The following is a 20,392-nucleotide window of genomic DNA, read 5'->3' as shown; positions in this document are numbered from 1 at the left end:
TATGTTAGGTTTCTTCACTCTTTTTTTAAAATTGAATATGCCATTTCTTTGTCTTGACACATATACCCAAGGCTTAGGTGTCATCGGGGGAAAATCACTTACTGCACTTATAACAGGTTAGTACCTTTTCGAATTATCCACCGTTTTGCTCTATTTTGAACCCACATCTACCTGACTCCTGGAGTATGGCATGGGTTTCACACCCACTATCACATACTGGATGCTTGCTGACAATTCTAAGATCATCCTGCACATTTCACTACATGATTAATCAAGTAAATGAGTCCAGTCAGCAAATACTCATTGAGCCTCTACAGTGCTGAACAAGACACAGCCCCCACACTTCAGAGCTTCAATTCAACAGGGAAATAAAACAGGCAGGCCACCATGCAAGAGCAGAGAGGCTGGTAACCTGCCCCGTGAGTGGTACAAATCAGGCATTGCCTCTGGGCAGAAGGCAGGACCAGTGTGAACTGGGCCATCCAGAAAAGCATTTGAGTTGGACACTCAAAAGGATGGGTTAAGGAAACACAGGGCAGCATGAGAAATGGTGAAGGGAGGGCAAAGCAGAGGACGCACTGACTGGTGAAATTTCCCAGCACAGGGGTTCCTATTGGAAAGCAGTGCAAGTAAAGGCTGGGAGGGTCGCTGGGATTGTTTGCAGAGGCATGGACTCCTGAGACAGGAGAGAAGCAGTAGGAACAGAAAGGAAGAGAGTAATTGAGAGACACCGTGCAGGGAGCACCTCCATGCTCAATGACCAACTGCCTGTGGGAGTGCAGAAAAGAGAAGTTAGAATAACGCTGGCGACCAAGAGCAGGTTACAGAGGATGGCAACAGGCACAGAAATCATTAGGGAACACAGTGAGAGGGGCATACTGTCCCCCCATGGGGTGCCTCCCTAAATCCACCATGAGAAACACAGGCAAAACCAAGTTAAAGGATATAGAACAAAATCTCAGCCTATACTCTTCCAAAGCATCAAGGCCGTGAAAGACAAAGAACGAAGGAACCATCCAGACAAAAGGAGATTAAAGAGGGGTGAGAACTAACAGAGCAAAAGATTTAAAGATTTTTTTCCTTCTCTTCTACTATAAAGGACATTATTAGGGGTGCCTGGGTAGCTCAGTTAAGCACCTGCCTTTGGCTCAGATCATGGGTCCTGGGATGGAGGCCCCTGGGTAGAGAGCCTGCTTCTCCCTCTCCCTCTGCCCCTCCCCCTACTCATATGTGTGTGTGTGTGTGTGTGTGTGTGTGTCTCTCTCTCCCTCTCAAATAAATAAATAAATCTCAAAAAAAAAAGCAGACATTATTAGGGCCACTGGTGACATGTGAGTAAGGTCTGTAGATTAGACAACAGTACAGATTCAATGACAATGTCTCAATTTTGGATGCTTGTTATACAAAAAAATGTCCTGGTTTTTTGGGAAATAACACTGAAGTACTGGAGGAGGTAAGTAAAGGGGCATCATGTCTACAACTTACCTCTGAAATGGTTCTGAAAAACCATAACAACATATGTGTGTGTGTGTATGTATAGAGAGAGCATATAGAGAAAGAAGGATAAAGCAAGCTGGGAAAATAGTTAATATTTATAGAATTTGGATTAAAGAGGAGAATTATTTAAATTATTTTTGCAACTTTTCTGTAAATCTGAATTATTTCAAAATAAGTTAAAAAGGGGAAAGTGATTAAGGAAGCCAGGATGAAGAGCTGTTTAGACACCAAATAGTTGGGGTTCTGGGTAACAGATTCCAAATGGAATCTGGGAGAAGGCAGGCTCCAAATGTAGATTTGAAGGCGTCTGGAGGCTTCAGGAAAGCCTCGTTAGGCTAACCTAAAGCAGGCTGTAAGGTCAGATTGCTCCAATTCCTTTCACAGGTCTGCTCCTTCACAACCACTTACCTAGGTTATTCTCATTTCTCTCTGCTTCAAGTTCTTCACCTACATAATAGGACTGATGGGAGTATCTGCCTCACAGAGGCGGCGCAAGGACTGAAGGACAGGATACAAGTGAATCGTGGTGAGGCCCCGGGGAACCATGCATTGACAGCTAATGTTAGCTCCAAGGTGAGCTGACAGCTGGGAGGGAGAGGAGACAGGAGGCTGGCAGAGGAAGAGAGGCCAAGGACGGGACCCCACTGAATCCCACGTTCAGAAGTCAGGAGGAAAAACAAGATGAATGAGGTTCAAGTTGCACGTGGACAACCAGTGACACAGTGACAAGGAAAGAGAGAGGTCTGGGCAGTAGGCGGCGGGGCAGATCAAGGAGGGAGGGAGAGTAAAGGCCTCAGCTCTGCAACCAGGACACCTCTGCGGGAGCCCTACAAGAAAGCAGTTTCAGCACAAAGGTAAGGGTGGGGCCAGACAAGCGAGTGGGCGGTCAGAGGAGGGAACCCCGAGGACAGTGTAACAGAGCAGCGGGTGCCCGGTGGCGCCGCCAGACACCGCAGCCATGCCCCGTGTGCTCTTGAAATTAATTTAAAATGAACAAAAATTAGGGACGCCTGGGTGGCTCAGTGGTTGAGCATCTACCTTCGGCTCAGGTAGTGATCCCTGGGTCCTGGGATCGAGTCCCACATCAGGTTCCCTGCAGGGCGCCTGCTTCTCCTTCTGCCTGTGTCTCTGCCTCTCTGTGTGTCTCTCATGAATAAATAAATAAAATCTTTAAAATTAACAAAAACTAGAAATTGAGTTCCTCGGTCACACTAGCCACATTTCATGTGCTCAGTAATCACAAGTGGCTAGTGACGATCATACTGGACAGCACAGGTACAAAATATTCCCATCATCGCAGAAAGTTCTGGTGGACAGAGCTGGGACTCTAACACAGTGTTTTTTATTATGAGAAAGATGACTGGCATATATGGTGGGGAGAGAGCTGGGCAGAGTAAGGAGGGACCAAGAAACCAAAGAAAGGGAGTAACGGAGCAAATTCCCATGTGAGGCAAGAAGGATAGAAAAAAGTCCAGAGAACAGAGAGTGTGCAGTGTATGTGGGTTAATTATGGGGAGGGGACTTGTAGACATTCTTTTTTTCCCTTGGAGAAAGAGGAAATAAAGAAGAACGAAGATGGGTAAAGAAAAATGTTTGGGGTGGCGAGGTGGGTAGGATGACAGCTCATCTTGAGGCAGAGGGCAGTAAACCAGGACGTGGACATCCTTCATCTCTTCAATGCAAAAAAGGCTATCTGCTGATAGGAAATTGACTGGAAGTGGAAGGAATGGGAAAATCTGGCACAATCTCTAAAGGAATGCAGTAGAGAGTTAATAAAAGATGGATTTTTTTTTTTTTTTTCACAGAAAAGCAAGACCTCGGTGAAATTAGAGCCAGCATAAATTTGCAATGGAACCAGTCCACAGGTCTTTGTGACTTTCTCCTGGATAACTTGGCAAGCTGGGAGAAGAAAAAGTAGATAATGAGGGTGATTTTGGATTGAGGACTGGAATATGAGAAGCCCGATATGTTAAGAATAAAGATTCCAGACAGAACCGAAATGGCTGGCAACATATAGACTCCAAGTGAAGAAATGGAGCCATAAAGGGATTGGAACAGCAAGCAATTAAGGGACCAGAGTCCTCAATAATGGTTAAAATCAAATGCCGTAAATGGAGACAACCAGCTGAGCAGGCCAAAGCCCTGATCAGATCTTGAAGGTGAAAAAGATTCCCAAGCCTTAACAAATCCAAAATGTGAGGGGTTGAAAAGTAAAGTGGACGTTGAGGCCACAGGAGTCGATGGTTGAAGACCTTGAGGAACTTCAAGGTCAATGAGTTAATAGAGCCTCAACATAAACCCCAAAGTCATGGGCAAAGGACAAGGTAGAGACGAGAACCAAGCTAGTTGCCCATGTTTATCTGTCTGTTACTTTTTTGTAGCATCCAGTGAAGTGCTTGCCAAACCTGGGTGTACATCAGAATCACCCACAGAACTCTGTTTTCTCTCCCCATCCTCCTTCCTCCTCCTTCTTCTTGTTGGGTTTGTTTTTAAAGTAAGGATTTGTAGGTCTTGCCCATCTTGACGATTCTCATTTTGTGTATTTGAGAGAGTCTAAAGAGCCACATTTTTCATAATACTCCGGGCGATTTTCGGGAGCCCCCCCAGGTTTGGTAAGCACTGATCCAGAACAGAAGGAGGAGGGGATGGGGCACGAGCAGACTGCATGACCTTGTAAACTGGAGATCTTGTTATTGGCAGGGTTAATGCTTTGGAAGCAGCATCGAGAAGCAGGAAATCCAATCCCTGCTCCCGGTGAGGGAAATTGTTCACTCAGGCTCTGGTGCTAGGGGAGGGACAGAAGATGGGCTGAGCTTCAGAAAAGGAAAATTCAGGAGTATGGCTGCAGGATGTGAGAAACGAGAGACTGGAGAGACAGAAGGTGGAATAGTTTGTCAACGAGGTTTCCGAGTGTAATGAAGTGTGATTCATTAAAGATTTGTGGGGCTTCAGTGGGCTGAATTCCTGCAGGAAATATTCTTGGGTCTGAATGCTATCAGATTTCTAACATGTAAACCATTAAAGATTATTAAAGCGGCAGGTAAACAAGCTTACAGAAGCTTATTCATTAACACCGAAAATGTTTTCTTCCCAACCCACATTTTTGTATAGAGGAAAGCAGACTGGAATGAACATTTAAGGGTGGCTTTGGAGCAGGAAGCCTGAAGAGGCAAGCCCAAGGGCCCATGAGAGGGACAGGGCATTTCCTCCCTTCCCTCTCCTTGGAAGAGGGAAGTTTAAGTATTGAGAATACAGAAAGGGGCCTGAGTGTCTTTTTAGTACCAGCTGGTGCTAAAAATAGAAGAGGTGTCACAACAGCCTACCGGGTCTGGGGGTACCTTCCTCCCATACACACACTCCACCACAAGGCCCCCACAATGGGCAAACCCGAGGGATGGTTCTGGGGGGGGTGGGGGGGGAGAACATATTTACTTTCACAAACCCAACTCCTATTTAAAGAGCAAGCTGCAAATGTTTGCCCCTGCTTCCCGGGGAGATCTGCACTTCCGTGGATCCAAATCCCTTTAGCATTATTTCTGGTTACTCCTGTGAGATTCTAACACTGACATACGCGGACTTTAAGATGAGAGCGTGAGCGCAGCCGGGCACGCGCACACACGCGCACGCACTCACACACACACACACACACACACAAAACCTCGTGCATGTTGAAGACATGACTCACTTAATTTGCTGCTGCCTGCCACTACTGGGTCTTGATCTTACCTGTTCAGATACAAAGTTTCCTATGAGATCAACTACAGGAGGGAACAACTCGGGACTATGAACCCTGGTTTTGTTCATGACTTTTGAGAGCACCCAAGAGGTTTTAACTGGGGCATCGATCGTGGGAAGCCGCTCTCTGGACCACCCACTGCTTTCTGTCCATAATCTCCCCTAAAACGGTACCATTTCTTGCCACTCTGAGAGCCAATTAGTGGAAATCGCTTGCAGAGCGAACACGGTTAGGTCCTGTGCACCCTGCCCCTGCGGAATCATACTTTAGGGCCCTTTCTCGGCTCACAGTACAAAGGCACACAGCCCTGGGCAACTGCGAGGAGCCGGGGCTCCGCGTTTTAATGAGGAAGGGGTGGGGGTGGGGGGGCAGAGAGGTTATCCAGTCCAAGGTCACTCAGCTCCGAGTCCTGGGACGGCTGGCTTCACCCCCCCCCCCCGCACCCCGGCAATCTGTGCACCACCCCAGCTCCCGCAAACAGTCGCTCCCGGCTTCTGGTGTGCCAGCACGCAACTCCCCCCTCCCCGGCCCCCGCAGAAATGCGATGCCAGTTGCGTTCTGTGCCCAACTTCATCCCCTCGCGTCAGCATGCAGTTAGCCCCCTCGCCCGCAGCACGTCACGGGGGCCACGCGCGGCCCTGGCGCTGCACCCCCACCCCCGCCCCCCCGCCTAGCCGCCCGGGCGGCTGCCCCAAGGTCACCGGCCGTCCCGGGAGCCGAGCACGCCGGGCCGGGGCGGGGGGCGCTGCGGGGGCGCTGCAGGGGGCGCTGCAGGGGGCGCTGCAGGGGGGCGCCCGGGGCGCGGCACTCACCGGCGCGGGGGGCGGGCGCGGCGCGGCTGCCCATGTCCTCGCGGGCGCGGCTGGGTGCGGCGGCCCAGGCGCGGGCTGTGCGGGGCGCCCGGCTGCGGGCCCGCGCCGCGGGGAGCGCCGTCCAATCAGCGCGCGCCTGCCGCCTGGCCCCGCGCGCGGCCCGGCCGGGTTCGCGCCGCCCGAGCGGCTTCCGGGCGCGTTGCCTGGACGCGGTTGCCGTGGCAGCCCGAGCTGGAGGCTTTCCCCGCGCGCCCGCGCCCAGCCCGGCGGCGCCGCCCCTCCTCCCTCCGCGTTCCCACACCCAAAATAGCCTCTCCGCGTCGCTGCCCCCCCCCCCCCGCCCCGAGCTGCCAGCCCAGCCGCGCGGAGTTGGCGGGCGGGGATTTCGCTCATCGGGAAATAAATCCCGCGGTGGGGCTGGACGACTTGGAGGGATTGGAGGGAGGGGTGGTGACACGGCGCCGGCGGAGGATGCCCGCCTCGGTGCTTGCCCTGCGACTCTCTCCGGGGCCCCCGCGCCCCTCGCTCCCCGCCACCCCCTGCAGACCGGGGAGCAGCTCTCTGATGGGGCCACCGTCTGGGGACGCCCCACCTGTGCAGGTGAACCTGGCCTCGCGGCTGCCCCGGCCCAGGCCACCAGTGGCCGCGACAGCCCCGCTGGGCCCCCGGGTCGCGCTGCGCCGCGGCAGACGCGACGCAGGGAGGAACGGCTGCCACCCCTCTTGCAGACACCCCCTCCCCCCTCCCTCGCTCCTTTCCCAGGGCGTCCTAACTCTTTCCACCTTCCTCTCAATTTGGATTCTGAGCTGGAGGCACAAGCCGATCCGCTCAATTTTGCTTCCTCTGAGTGGGCGGGATTTAACCAGAGTGGGGGACCCCCACCTCCCCCGCCTCACCGCCTCCGGTCCCCATCTCTCTCGTGTCGCGAGTACGTACCCAGGGCGCCGGTCCTGTCTGCCTGCCCAGCAGTCTGGAGCCCCCCCCCAACCCGGGCCGGGATGCGGTGTAAAGGCCCCCCGGGGTCGTGGAGTCAGCCTGAACTGTTCTGGAATCCTCCATCAGTTACTTCTGTGTGGTCTGGGGTATTTTATGGCTGTTTCCCCACTTATAAAAAAGGATAATGACACCCCCCCCTACACACACACACACACACACACACAAAGGGTTAATACATGGTAACACTCATTCAATCAATATTTACTGGATGCCTGTCAAATTCTAGAATCTATGCTTAGCTCCAACACACAACGGTAAAGAAGAGGAAGACACGGCTCTCTGCACTCCTAGAGCTTACAGCTTGACACGCAGTAAGGAAACAACCACAGACATGTGTGAAACTGCCATTGTGATAAGGAGACTGCATGGCCTTGAGATCTCGGATATGGAGATTTGACTAACAGCATCCTTTTATGGCTGCAAAGGCTCAATGATTATTGTTCGGTTTCCTTCCTTAGATTCCCACTGCCTGGCACATGGTGTGCATTCAGCAGATGTATATGGAATTGAATCCTATGTCATGGTGGTCACAGTATCACTCAGTTTCCTAGTGGACTTTCACATATAACTTGCCACTGGGTCTGGAAGGGTGTGCAGGTATAACTGGAGAGTGCCCATTCGAACCCAGAGCCCACCATCCAGAGTCCCAAGAAAGGTTCGAAATGTTTCTTGCCCGTCCCCATTGGGTTGCCTTCCAGTGTGTAAGGCGTGCATCTCAGATGGGCACATGAAAGTTCTCATTTCCCGTGTCTCGTTTCCCCGCTCTGCTTACTATTCCACTCTGTTCCTTGGTTCCAGCTCCATCCTGCCACTGCTCCTTGAAGCAGAGCTTCAGGGCACCCATCCCTGGCTTCCTAGGAGGGGGGCAGTGGACCCTTCTATTCCTCAGAGTAAAGCACCTATACAGTAGAGGGGGAAACTCCCCACAGCTACTTCTGCTGGCCTATCAAAGCATAATTTTGATGCTCTTTTGCTGCAAGACTCCCTCATTCACAAGGGTAAAGAAAGGGAGGGGCTGGAACTGGAAGGGCCCTGGCTATATATATATATATATATATATATATATACACCCTTTTATTTAGCCTGACTTTAACTTCCTTCTTAAAAATCACACCAGGAGGGACACCTGGGTGGCTCAGTAGTTGAGCGTCTGCCTTTGGCTCAGGTCATGATTCCAGGGTCCTGGGACTGAGTTCCACAACCAGCTCCCTGCAGGGAGCCTGCTTCTCCCTCTGCCTATGTCTCTGCTTCTCTCTATGTGTGTGTGTCTCATAGATAAATAAATAAAATCTTAAAAAAAAATCACACCAAGGGGCACCTGGGTGATGCAATCGGTTAGGTGTCCGACTCTTGGTTTTGGCTTGGGTCTGATCTTGGGGTCGTGGGATCGAGCCCCTGTAGGCTCCATGCTCAGTTTCTCTCCCTCTGCCCCTCCCCCTTAAAATAAATAAAATCTTTTTAAAAAATCATATCAATTAATATAAGTAAAATCCAAAATTTTAGGATTAATTATGGAGAAAACAAATAATTGTAGCTCTTTCAAACTCTGAATCTCTCAGTAGGAATCCCAAAGTTTCACAGTAACCTTGAATCAGACCCAGAACTTCCCACTTAATGACTTTTATTTTTTCCTTTTCAGATTATTTGTTTTGAATCCTGAGAAGACAAAATTTAGTTCGCAATGATTTGAGTCTATCCACGTTTTTTCCACTATTTTTGTAGGCTAAATTTCAAAATCTATCCAGAATCATTGATCGTGACTTATTACAGGAAATGGATTTTTTTGTATTACTTTAACTAAAAAGCTATGATGTGGGGATCCCTGGGTGGCGCAGCGGTTTGGCGCCTGCCTTTGGCCCAGGGCGCGATCCTGGAGACCCGGGATCGAATCCCACATCGGGCTCCCGGTGCATGGAGCCTGCTTCTCCCTCTGCCTGTGTCTCTGCCTCTCTCTCTCTCACTGTGTGCCTATCATAAATAAATTTAAAAAATGTTTAAAAAAAAAAAAAAGCTATGATGTATCACAAATTACTTTATACTGGCAAAGATTACTAAAAATAGTTTCATCAAAGAGAACAATTTTATAAAGTAGGTGGCTGTCATATTATTCACCAACCAGTCATTAAATACAAAAATCTTGTGCTGTATATTGTGATAGACACTATGGAGATTTTTTTTTTATTTTTAGTGATTTATTGCACAGCTGAATCTGGTCCTACCTGTGTCTCAGCACCACTACAAATCACAAAGATATGATGTACAAGGCATCTGTGAGGCCAGCAGGCATGCATACCTACCTAAAGGTCAAGGGCTTGTATTTGTAAAAAAGGTCAAAAGTGGTCTTTGTAAATAGTCTAGAATGCGGTTAGTCCAACAATGTGGTGAGCCCTGCAGGATAGAGTTGGCATTTATCTTGGAGTCAGCAATTTCTCAACTGAAGCTTGAAATTCAGTGAGGTGTCAAGATCCATTGTGAGGTGTGTCACATCGCATCACACAGAGTTCTAATGAGGAAAAACCAGAGGAAGGATGGGGACAATGTCAGAGAATCTGCATGTGGAAAAGTTTAAGGCGACAAGTCCTACAGAAAGCAAAGGAAATTTAGTGAATGGAAGGTCACTAGTGATCTCCGTAATTTTCTTTTAGTTATGAGCTTGCTGTGGGTTAAGAAAAGACGAATTCTTGGAGAAATGCAAGAGCAAGCATTGGTCACTTTTTAGAGAAGTGGGCAGTATAGGGAAGATGAGAAATACAATCGATAGGTTTCTAGTGCCAAGTGAACATTTTCAAAATAGGAGAAAAAAAGTCTCTGCACTTATATATACTGTTGCAATCGTGAAGAAATGGAGAACATGATACATCATTTTGTATTAACTCGATCAATTCTACCATTAGGTTCAGCACCACCATATCTATTTCCTTCTTTTTCTTTAAGATTTTTTTTTAAGATTTATTTATTTATTTGAGAGAGAGAGAGCTCGCACACAGAGCAAGGGGCAAAGGGAAAAAGAATCCTCAAGCAGACTCCCCAATGGGAGCCTGACAGGGGCCTCAATCCCAGCACCCTGAGATCATGACCAGGGTGGAAACCAAGAATCGGAGGCTTAACTGACAGGCCACCCAGGTGCCCCTAAGATTTTATTTCTAAGTAATCTCTACACCCAACATGGAGCTCGAACTCAGAATCAAGGTCGAGAGTCTCATGCTCTATCAACTGAGCCAGCTAGGCATCCCATTCCCCTTTTTTCTTTCTAATGTTTCATCAAATAAGAGAAATCTGACATAGAGTAAAGGTGGGGTTCAGACCTTGGGTCACTATTTTCTTAATAACAAACTAGAGGGAAGCGAAGGCTCAGTGGTTGAGGGTCTGCCTTTGGTTCAGGTCGTGATACCAGGTCCTGGGATCAAGTACTACCTGGGGCTCCCTGCATGGAGCCTGCTTCTCCCTCTGCTTGTGTCTCTGCCTCTCTGTCTCTCTGTGTCTCTCATGAATAAATAAATAAAAATTTTAAAAATAACCAACTAAAAATTTAGGTTAACCATCAGTTAACACAATGTATATTATTCTTTATGGCTTTTCTTTGTTGATAATAGTAACACCTTAGAATTAAAGAAATCCCTTGGGGCACCTGGGTGGCTCAGTTGGTTGGGTGTCCATCTTCCGCTCAGGTCATGATCCCAGGGTCCTGGGATCAAGCCTCAGGTAGGGCTCCTGCCTCAGCAGGGAGTCTGCTTCTCCCTCTCCCTCTACCCTCCTACCCAACTCCCCACCCCGACCCGCACTTGCATACTCTCTCATTCTTTCTCTCTCAAATAAACAAAAATCTTTAAAAAATAAAATAACAGCTTCTAAGTTAACACTTCTAGGAAGAATCGTCCAAAATTTTATGCCTTCTCTGCTGGTTGTATCTTAATTATAGTTACTTCTAAAAATCCTTGTGAGATGGGGATTCCTGGGTGGCTCAGCGGTTTAGCGCCTACCTTTGGCCCAGGGTGTGGCCCCGAGTCCCAGGATCCCAGGATCCCAGGATCCCAGGATCGAGTACCGCTTCGGGCTCCCTGCGTGGAGCCTCCTTCTCCATCTGCCTGTCTGTGCCTTTCTCTCTGTGTCTCTCATGAGTAAATAAATAAAGTCTTTTAAAATTCTTGTGAGATTAATTCACCAACAAATCGATAAGGAAAACAAAAATTATTTTTAAAAGATTTATTTATTTATTTATTTATTTATTTATTTATTTATTTATTTATGATAGACATAGAGAGGGAGAGAGAAAGGCAGAGACACAGGAAGAGGGAGAAGCAGGCTCCATGCCGGGAGCCCGACGCAGGCCAAAGGCAGGCGCTAAACCACTGAGCCACCTAGGGATCCCCTAAGCCACCCAGGGATCCCCTGAGCCACCCAGGGTTGCCCGGAAAACAAAATTTTTGAGAGAATTAGCCAACACAGAAAGGGAAACTATTAGCAAAAACAAGTAAGTCAATTCCAGTTTACTTAAGACATATGAAAAATCCATTGTTTTTACATATAAAAGAATAAAAATGGGATTTCCTTCTTTAAGATTTTATTTATTTATTTGAGAGAGAGAGCATGAGCAGGGGGAGAGAGAGAAGCAGGCTCCCTGCTGAGCCAGGAGCCCAGTAGGACATTATTGTATGGGACAGTGATTCTCATAGGTAGAAGAATTAATTACAAGACAACCTTCACTTCTGTTCAATGGCAAGAAAGAAACAATACAAACTACATGACAATATGTACAACATACATGTTATACTATCCAACGCCACACCAAACCACAGTGAAGCTAAGTGAAGGAAAAATCAAGATTATCAATCCTGTCCTTTTTTTTTTCCTTAAAAAGATTTATTTTGGAGAGAGAGAGACACAGAGAATAAGCGAGTGTGGCAGGGAGGGGCAGAGAGAGGGAGAGAGAGTCTCCAGCCCACTCAGCAGACTCCAGGCTTAGCTGAGGTCCATCTCATGATCCTGAAATCACAACCCGAGCCGAAACTAAGAGGTGGACACTTAACCTATTGCACCACCCAGGCGTCGCAGGATGATCAATCCTGTCCTTACTGGCCCTGGCCCGGGTGATACAAATAGCCAATGTTTGTATGTCAGGCCCCATGCTAAAGGCTTTCCCTACAGCATTTCATTTCTTCCTTGCAACAATCTATGAGTAAAACTGAGGTTTGGAGGCATTCTATGGCTTGTTCAATATCCCAAAGCTATTAAGTACTGAAACTGGAATTTGAATATGGGCACTCAGATGCCACCCTGTGCCTTAACCAGGTGCTAGGTGGCCTCTTCGTGACTACATGAGGCTAGAGAGGGAAAATGGAACACAAACTTCAGTATGTAAAATGTATGGCACAGTGAGGCCTGTGTCACACATTCAAAAAAAATTCTTATAGCTGAAAATAAGCATTTTTCCTTTTCTCTTTTCCTTCCCCCAAGGATAGCACGTATCAAAGAATATGAATAGTAACATATTAAAAATGATTTTTGAGAGAGTAATTTAATTTTAACATTCTATCTGATTTCTTACACCTTCATCCCAGGTCTGCACTAGTAAAAGAGTCAAGATTTAGTGTAATTTTCCAAATGAATCTCATAAAAGAATCTTTATTTTGGAACATACAGAGCCAAAAATGATTTGAGATTTGAGCATCTTCTTAAATAATGAAACTGAAGCAAATTACTTATGAGCACATGCTTGCCAGTAAAAGGTATATAGAGCCATATCCTTTCCAAAAGTCTTAATTAGTAGACATACATATTCTGCACTTAAAATAAAATTAATATTATGCAATTGCTCTTAAAAAAGAAATATCAAGTATAATCTTGTTTCCCCTCCAATATCTGGATACATTTCAATTATTTTCATGCACATGTGACAGATTTCCCAAGGCAATATAAATGGATTGTAGGATTTTCTAACAGGAGCTGGAGGCCCACATAGTCAGGTAATTAAGTTATCATCACTATGGACTCAGGAAATAGCTTTCTCTTCCCCTTTAGAATCATAAATCATAAATCTGTCACATTCTTATTTTCATTAAGAGGTTCCATGCTGGGAGGTTGCTGGAAACTGTTGGTATGTGCTTCGGCAAGTTACTTAACCTCTCCTTGACACAGTTTCATCATCTGTAAAATGAAGGTAATGTTGTGCCTACCTGGGTTCTAATTAAGATCAAAGGCATTGATTCATGTAAAAACTTCAAATAATATTTTTAGTATTTGTTGTTTTTAATATTTGTTACATCTATTGTCACCTAAGTTTTTGGTTTTTTTTTGTTTTTTCAGTATTTTCTCCCAAGACTCGATTGGAAGAGTGGAGGTCTAATTAATATTGGATTAACTATTTTATCTTATATATGGAGACAGAATTTGGTAATTAATCTGATTGATTCATTCCTTACACTATTACTCATGTTGCTTCTCTCAGAACAATTCTAATTATCCTTCTGGTGTCAGCCACACCCCAAAACCATCCCTTTCTTTTGCATGCAGTTATCAATATTGTAGTCAAACGTGCATACAACTCCTAGTGTCCTGGATCATTTTTGGCTGCACCTAACACAAATTCTAATGCCTCTCCTCACTAAGAACAATGAGTGAGATTTCACAGTATGTCTTCTGTCTTATTTATCTGACTCCTTCCTGCCCCACCTATATGATTCAACCAAATTATGTATCCACCCAGGCCCTTAAAAAGGGAAAGAGGCTTATATATTTGGCTTCATGGGAGAGGTGGAAATAGTATCACTGGTCCATCCTCCTTCCTCCCCCTGTCAGTTGAAGTCACTCTCTTCACAATGGACATCTCTGAAGATTAACATAGGCAGCAATGTCTACATTCAATGGCCACCACCGCTGCCACCAACACCAGACAATTATCTGGTCCCTGCCTTCAATTGTTTGATTTATTCCCATGAACTATATAAAGTAAGATTTCAAAGGAGCATCATCAGAACAAGAAAGACTTTCACCTCCCTGGTCCAACCATCTGACCCAGGCTTTGCCTTCTATGATCCTTTTCCTCCACCTGCTACCCTGTTCTTGGTGTCAGGAGTGGATGTAGTCCTGCTCCTGACCAGTATCTCTGCCCACATCTCTTATATCAGAGGTTAGGGCTTAGCCTTTCCAGGCTTATTTTCTCCCAAATCCAATTACTAGAATGACTAATTAATATTGGTTCAATTATTTTATGTTATACACGGAGAGAGAATTTGGTAATTCCAGTGCTTAACCATCAGCAGATCTTTTTTGGACAGGTTTCAATGACAAACACAAAATTATTGCTAATTCATTGAATTTAAAACTCAAGCCGGGATGCCTGGGTGGTTCAGTGGTTAAGAGTCTACCTTCCAGCTCAGGGCGTGATGAGGGAGTCCTGGGGGTCGAGTCCCACATCGAACTCCCTGCACGGAGCCTGCTTCTCACTCTGCCTATGTCTCTGCCTCTCTCTCCGTGTCTCTCATGAATAAATAAATAAAATATTAAAAAAAAAGTAAAAGAATAAAACTCAAGCACACCCAATATCTGACCTTACCATAATCAGTTTGACATTGCTTTTTCCAAGGAAGAGTCTACTTTTTTCGTGGGGGAGAAAATAATAATATTTGCAGGAAAACCTCCACAAGACATACCAGCTTTTCTTTTATTCAGTTTAAAAAGAGAAAATTATCAAGTCTTTAAAAATTCTTAACACAGACATTTTTTATGAGAAATTATGAAGGATGGGACAACCAATAAGACTGCCAATAGTAAGCCCCCTAAAGTTGTAGAAATTATTCAGAAAAAATTCTTATGGCTTAAAGACATGAGTATCTAGATTGAATAAAATCACCAAGTATCTGGCCAAGGGAATTTAAAAAAAGATCATATTAAGGCAGCTCACTTTGAAATTTCATAACACCTGGGGCACCTGCATGGCTCAGAAGATTAAGCATCCGACTCTTGGTTTCAGCTCAGGTCATGATCTCAGGGTTGTGGGATCGAGCCCTGCATTGGCTCCATGTGGGCATGAAGCCTGCTTAAAATTCTCTCTGTCTCCTACTGGCCCTTCTCTGTCTTTCTCTTTCTCCCTCTCAAAAGGAAAGAAAGAAAGAAATTTCAAAGCCCTAAAGATAAAGAGAGGATCCTAAAATCTTCCAGACTCTAAGAATATCACATATGAAGAATCAGGAGTCAGAATGACATCACACTTCTCAACAGTAACAGTGAAATAAGCATTAGTACCTCTCAAATTCTGAGAAACTTATTTTCACTGTAGAATTCTACACTCAGCTAAACTATTCATCAAGTCTGAGGGCAAAATAAAGACATTTTTATACATGCTAATTCCCAAAAGTGTACCTACCCCATATACACCCTTTCTCAGTACTCTACTGAGAAATGTAAACCATTTGAGAAAGTAAACCAAAAAGAAAGAAACATCTACCTCAAAATAATACCAAAAAGAATTCTTAAGAACATGATAAAAGGAATCACAGAACTGATGTCCAGCAGGTCCTGTAAGGAGCAACCATGGGCGCCTGGGTGGCTGTCAGTTGAGCATCTGCCTTGGGCTTGGGTCATGATCCCAAGGTCCTGGCATGGAGCCCCACATCAGCCTACCAGCTCAGCAGGGAGTCTGCTTCTCCCTCTCCCTTTGCCCCTCCCCCCACTCATATGTACACGATCTCCCCCTTCCCCTCTCTCTCTCAAATAAATAAAATCTTAAAAAAAAAAAAAGTGCAGACTGAAGCAAAAAGTAGAGTACCACAGGGAGGATACACCCAAGAAAATGAAGGAAAGAGTGAGAAGAGAGACAGATTACTTAATAAGTTTGACCACAGTGAGAAGAATTCTAGTTCTGTCATAGACGAACTAGTGGGTGGTACAAAAAGAACAAAACTAATGGCCAAAGAGGCAATTATTAATGCTAAGGATAAAAACCAGAGTTGTATAATCATACTTGGCTCAGCTTGCAAACACTACACATAATGTAAACATTGACTATTAGTTTAATCCAAAATTGTTATATCAACATATTGAGAAGTTTGGGGGAGAAGAAGTGTATGTGACAGAAGATAGTTTGAGGCATCTAGGAAAACTAAATCTTCCAAACAAAACAGAATACCTGGGTCACTTAGCGGTTAAGCTTCTGACTTTGGCTCAGGTCGTGATCCCCGGGTCCTGGGATCGAGTCCCACATTGAGCTCCTTGCATGGAGCCTGCTTCTCCCTCTGCCTGTGTCTCTGCCTCTCTCTCTGTGTCTCTCATGAATAAATAAATGAAATCTTTAAAAAAATAAACTAAGTACTGTATTCCTTAAATGGTAAATAAAAAATAAAAGAAAATCCAGATATATGAGAAAAGATCTTGAGAGTGTTTTAAAAATACATGTACATTTTATTTTAAAAGTCCTTAGGTTATTTATTTAAGAGTCTTATTACTGCCTTTCTTCCTAGGACATAATTTTCTGTATTTTTATTTAGGGCACATTCAAATGTGTGGTTAGCAAACCATAATTCTTCCATTTGAGAAGATATTATGAAACCTTTTTAAGGGGACTTAAGATACTAATTTAAAGACAAATTTTATTCAAAAAAACCCCACATAAACCCATTGACTGCATAGTAAAATGTTCCAAATATATTTTAATACCTCCTTGACCAAAAAAAAAAAAAAATCAGTATATGGCTTTTTCCTGTTAGGCTTAACTCATTAAAAATAAAATAGTCAAGGTGAAGCCTATTTTATTTATATGAAAATATTTTTCAGATACATAGAATATTCATTTAAGGTATGGTGTGTATGTATGTGTGTGTATGCATGCACATTTGAACTATAATAATGTTTCAGAGCAAGGGAAAAGAAAAGAAAAAGATTCATTTTACTTAGCTTTTTATAAGCGTTACAAACCAACAAACCAAAAATCCAGGGGATCTCTTTCCATAACTCAGATAATAGAAATAATTTGCCTGCTGAACATAAATGATATGAACTATCATGTAACAGAAGGGTTTAAGTTTTGACTTCATCTCTTCTCTTACTAACTGGATGATTTGGGGAAATCTGTTTAATATTTTTGTGCCTCAATTTGCTCATCTGTTGAACTGTAGACTGTGTTAGGCAACATTTTAGGCAAAAGGAATGCAGTAGTCACCATGTAGTCTATGCCCTCATAGAGCTTATATTTTAAATGGGTAAGACAACAAATACTCAAGCAAAGTAGTTTTATTTTTTAATATTTTTAAAGATTTATTCATTTATTTAAGAGAGCACGTATGCTCAAGTGGAGGGGCAGAAGGAGAGAATATCCAGCAGATTCTCTACTAAACACATAGCCCCACCAGGGGCTGAACTCAAGACCTTGAGATCATGACCTGAGCTGGAATCAAGACTCAGACACTTAACAGACTGAGCCACCCAGTTGCCCCTGAGCAAAGCAATTTTAGATAGAGATGAGGATCGTGGAGAAAAGAAAAAAAAGCCATAAGACAGTGAACATCATGGGGCATGGCTAGATTAGAAAGGATGGTTAGCATGGACTTCTCTCAGAAGGTGGTGTTTGACAGGCAGGTGATCTAAAGTCAGTTATGTGAAGATTAGGAGGAGAGAATTGCAGGCAGAAGGAATACCCAGGAAAGAAGGGTCTTGGCAATATGGGGAGTAGGAGGAGGGCCGGTGTGGTCAGAGCTTAGAAAAGAAAGGAGCAAAGGAGTAGATGAATTCAGAAGGCAGTGTGTGTAGGATCTTGAAAGCCACTGTAAAGAGCTTTGGTTTTATTTGAGATGAGAACCAAAGGACAGTGTTAAGCAGAGTAGTAACCTGACCTAATTTGCTCTGGTGGCTGTTTTAAGAATGAATTCTATGAGGGCACAAGAGAAAGCAGAGAAACTGGTCTCAAGGCTACTGTAGTAGCAAGGTAGGATGATGGCTTGGATTATAATGGTTGTAGGGGAGATAGAGACCAATGGAGGTGGTCCGATGTTGGATATAACGTAAAGGTAGAGGTAAGCCTACTTGTCATGAAAGAGAAGTCAAGGTTGTTGCTGTTTTTAATCTGAGCCACTGGGTAAATTATGATGCTGTTGATGAAATGAAGAACTCTGTGGGAGGAGCAGGGGTAGGGGCAGAAATCAAGAGCTCAGTTTCCGACATATTAAGTATGGGGTGCCTATTAAATTTCTAAGAAGAAATATCAAGGTAGTAGCTGCAAGTATGAGTCTGAAGTTTGGGGGAGAGTTTGATATCATTTGATAGCATTAAGCACATAGAAGGTACTTAAAGTCACGGGAATGGATGAGATCATCTAGGGAAGACATACAGATGGGGAATTATGTGGCTCCTGGAACCAAGCCCTGGAGCAGAGCAGAAGGAACCAGATGCCCAGACTCAGGAACCAAGAACCAGGAAAGAAGATTGAGAAGAAGGAGCCCATGTAGTTAGAAGAGGACCAAGAAAATCTGGTGACACCAAAGGCAAAGGAAGAGTTTCCAGGAGGGTATTGATCCAGTGGACAGCTGAGTCAAAGGCTGCTGAAAAGTTTCAGAAGTTAAGGCCCAAGAGGTAAGTGATGGATTTGGCAACATGGAAGCCACTGGTGACCTTCACGGGGACAGTGTTGGAAGTGGTGCAGACACAGTATCCGAGCAGGTTGAGGAAAAAATGGGAGATGAATACAAGAAGCAGTTACCGTAAACAGTGTTTTCTGGGAGTTGTGCAGCAAAGGGGAGCAGAAAAATGGTAGCAAAGAAAAAAAAAAAAGGTAGCCAGAGGCACAAGGTGGGGTTAAGGGGAGGTTTTTGGTTTTGTTTTTTGTTTTTAAAATAAAAGATATTGGGGATCCCTGGGGGGCGCAGCGGTTTGGCGCCTGCCTTTGGCCCAGGGCGCGATCCTGGAGACCCGGGATCGAGTCCCATGTCGGGCTCCCGGTGCATGGAGCCTGCTTCTCCCTCTGCCTGTGTCTCTGCCTCTCTCTCTCTCTCTCTCTCTCTGTGACTATCATAAATAATTAAAAATTTAAAAAATAAAATAAAATAAAATAAAATAAAATAAAATAAAATAAAATAAAATATATTAAGGCAGGTTTCCTTTCTGATACTAGTGATTCAGTAAAGGGAGAGTAACCAATAATACAAGAGAAAAGGATAAAAGTTATAAATCATGACTTTAAAAATCCTAATAGGTGAATAATTAAATACAAGTCCCTTAAATTGTATGAAAAATTTCCAGCAAAAACTCCATATTTTTTAACAATTTTGTGAAGATTTCTGCTGTTTGGTTAGCTGCTTCTCTTTCCTGGTTTCAAAGTATTTAATCTGGAGTCTGAATGTATCCAATTTTATGCTTGCTAAGAGTTTAACTTTCTCCATAATTCACATTTGTCACAAATAAGAAGTTTGTATACACACGAGGTATTATTTTCTTGTAACTAAGAGATCCAGTCCTGGAGTCAGACTGGCTTGGATTATGCCTCGCCTTGGATTATGGCTCTGCCACTTGATACCTTTGTGGTGTTGGGCAAGTTAATTAAAATCTCTGAGCTTCACAATTCTTTTCTTCAAAAGTTAATATCTTTTTCATTAGGTTCTGAGTCTTAAAGAAGAAAATATATGTGAAGCATCTGGTACGTAGCAGGCATTCCATAAATAATAGCTGATAGTATCATTACCAAATAATGGCAAATAAAAAAACAAAGTGAAAAGATATTCATGTAGTTATAACATTTATGGGGATCCCTGGGTGGCTCAGCGGTTTAGTGCCTGCCTTCGGCCCAGGGCATGGTCCTGGAGTCCTGGGATCGAGTCCCACATCAGGCTCCCTGCGTGGAGCCTGCTTCTCCCTCTGCCTGTGTCTCTCCCTCTCTCTCTGTGTGTGTCTCTCATGAATAAATAAATAAAATCTTTAAAAAAAAATTCACAACTGTAAAAGCCAGTAAATTGCCTCATGAATTCAATAAGCAACAGAAATGTCTTGAATTACCCACATAATCTTTGCTTTCATATAGCTTCCAAAAGCATGCATTAAATATTTTATGAAATTAGATAGAGATGATGGCTGCACAACAGTGTGAATGTACTAAATGCTACTACATTGTATACTTTTAAATGATTAATTTTATTTTATTTGAACTTTACCTTTAAAAAAAAAACAAGTATACATTGAATACATACTATGTGCCTCTACCTTAATTTGTTTATGAAGATACGGCCACAATAAGCTTTCTTCTCCTTTTCTGGTCCAAACATGAAGTTAAAGCAGAGACATGTAGGTAGATAGATAATTAGAAAAATAGACAGATAGAAAAGGTTTGCTGGGTTAGACAATCTTTCCCTAAAGACAAAGTTTAAAGACTTCA

At 44.3% G+C, this 20,392-nt stretch overlaps 1 protein-coding gene across 2 annotated transcripts in view; it reads right to left on the bottom strand.

Moving 5' to 3' along the window:
* Positions 1–6,204, bottom strand: part of FAM81A (family with sequence similarity 81 member A) — a 75,727-nt gene extending 69,523 nt beyond the window's left edge. Inside the window, exon 1 of one of the 2 annotated variants that reach the window (XM_025472638.3) lies at positions 6,046–6,204. The gene's annotated coding sequence lies outside the window, so the exon portion shown is untranslated. The remainder of the gene's footprint in view (positions 1–6,045) is intronic. The other variant, XM_025472639.3, reaches the window with a different exon arrangement.
* Between the last annotated feature and the right edge of the window lie 14,188 nt (positions 6,205–20,392).

This window comes from Canis lupus, chromosome 30 (genome assembly GCF_003254725.2).
Source record: "Canis lupus dingo isolate Sandy chromosome 30, ASM325472v2, whole genome shotgun sequence".
In the NCBI taxonomy this organism is placed as follows: domain Eukaryota; kingdom Metazoa; phylum Chordata; class Mammalia; order Carnivora; family Canidae; genus Canis; species Canis lupus.
This window is presented reverse-complemented; position numbering and strand designations above follow the sequence as displayed.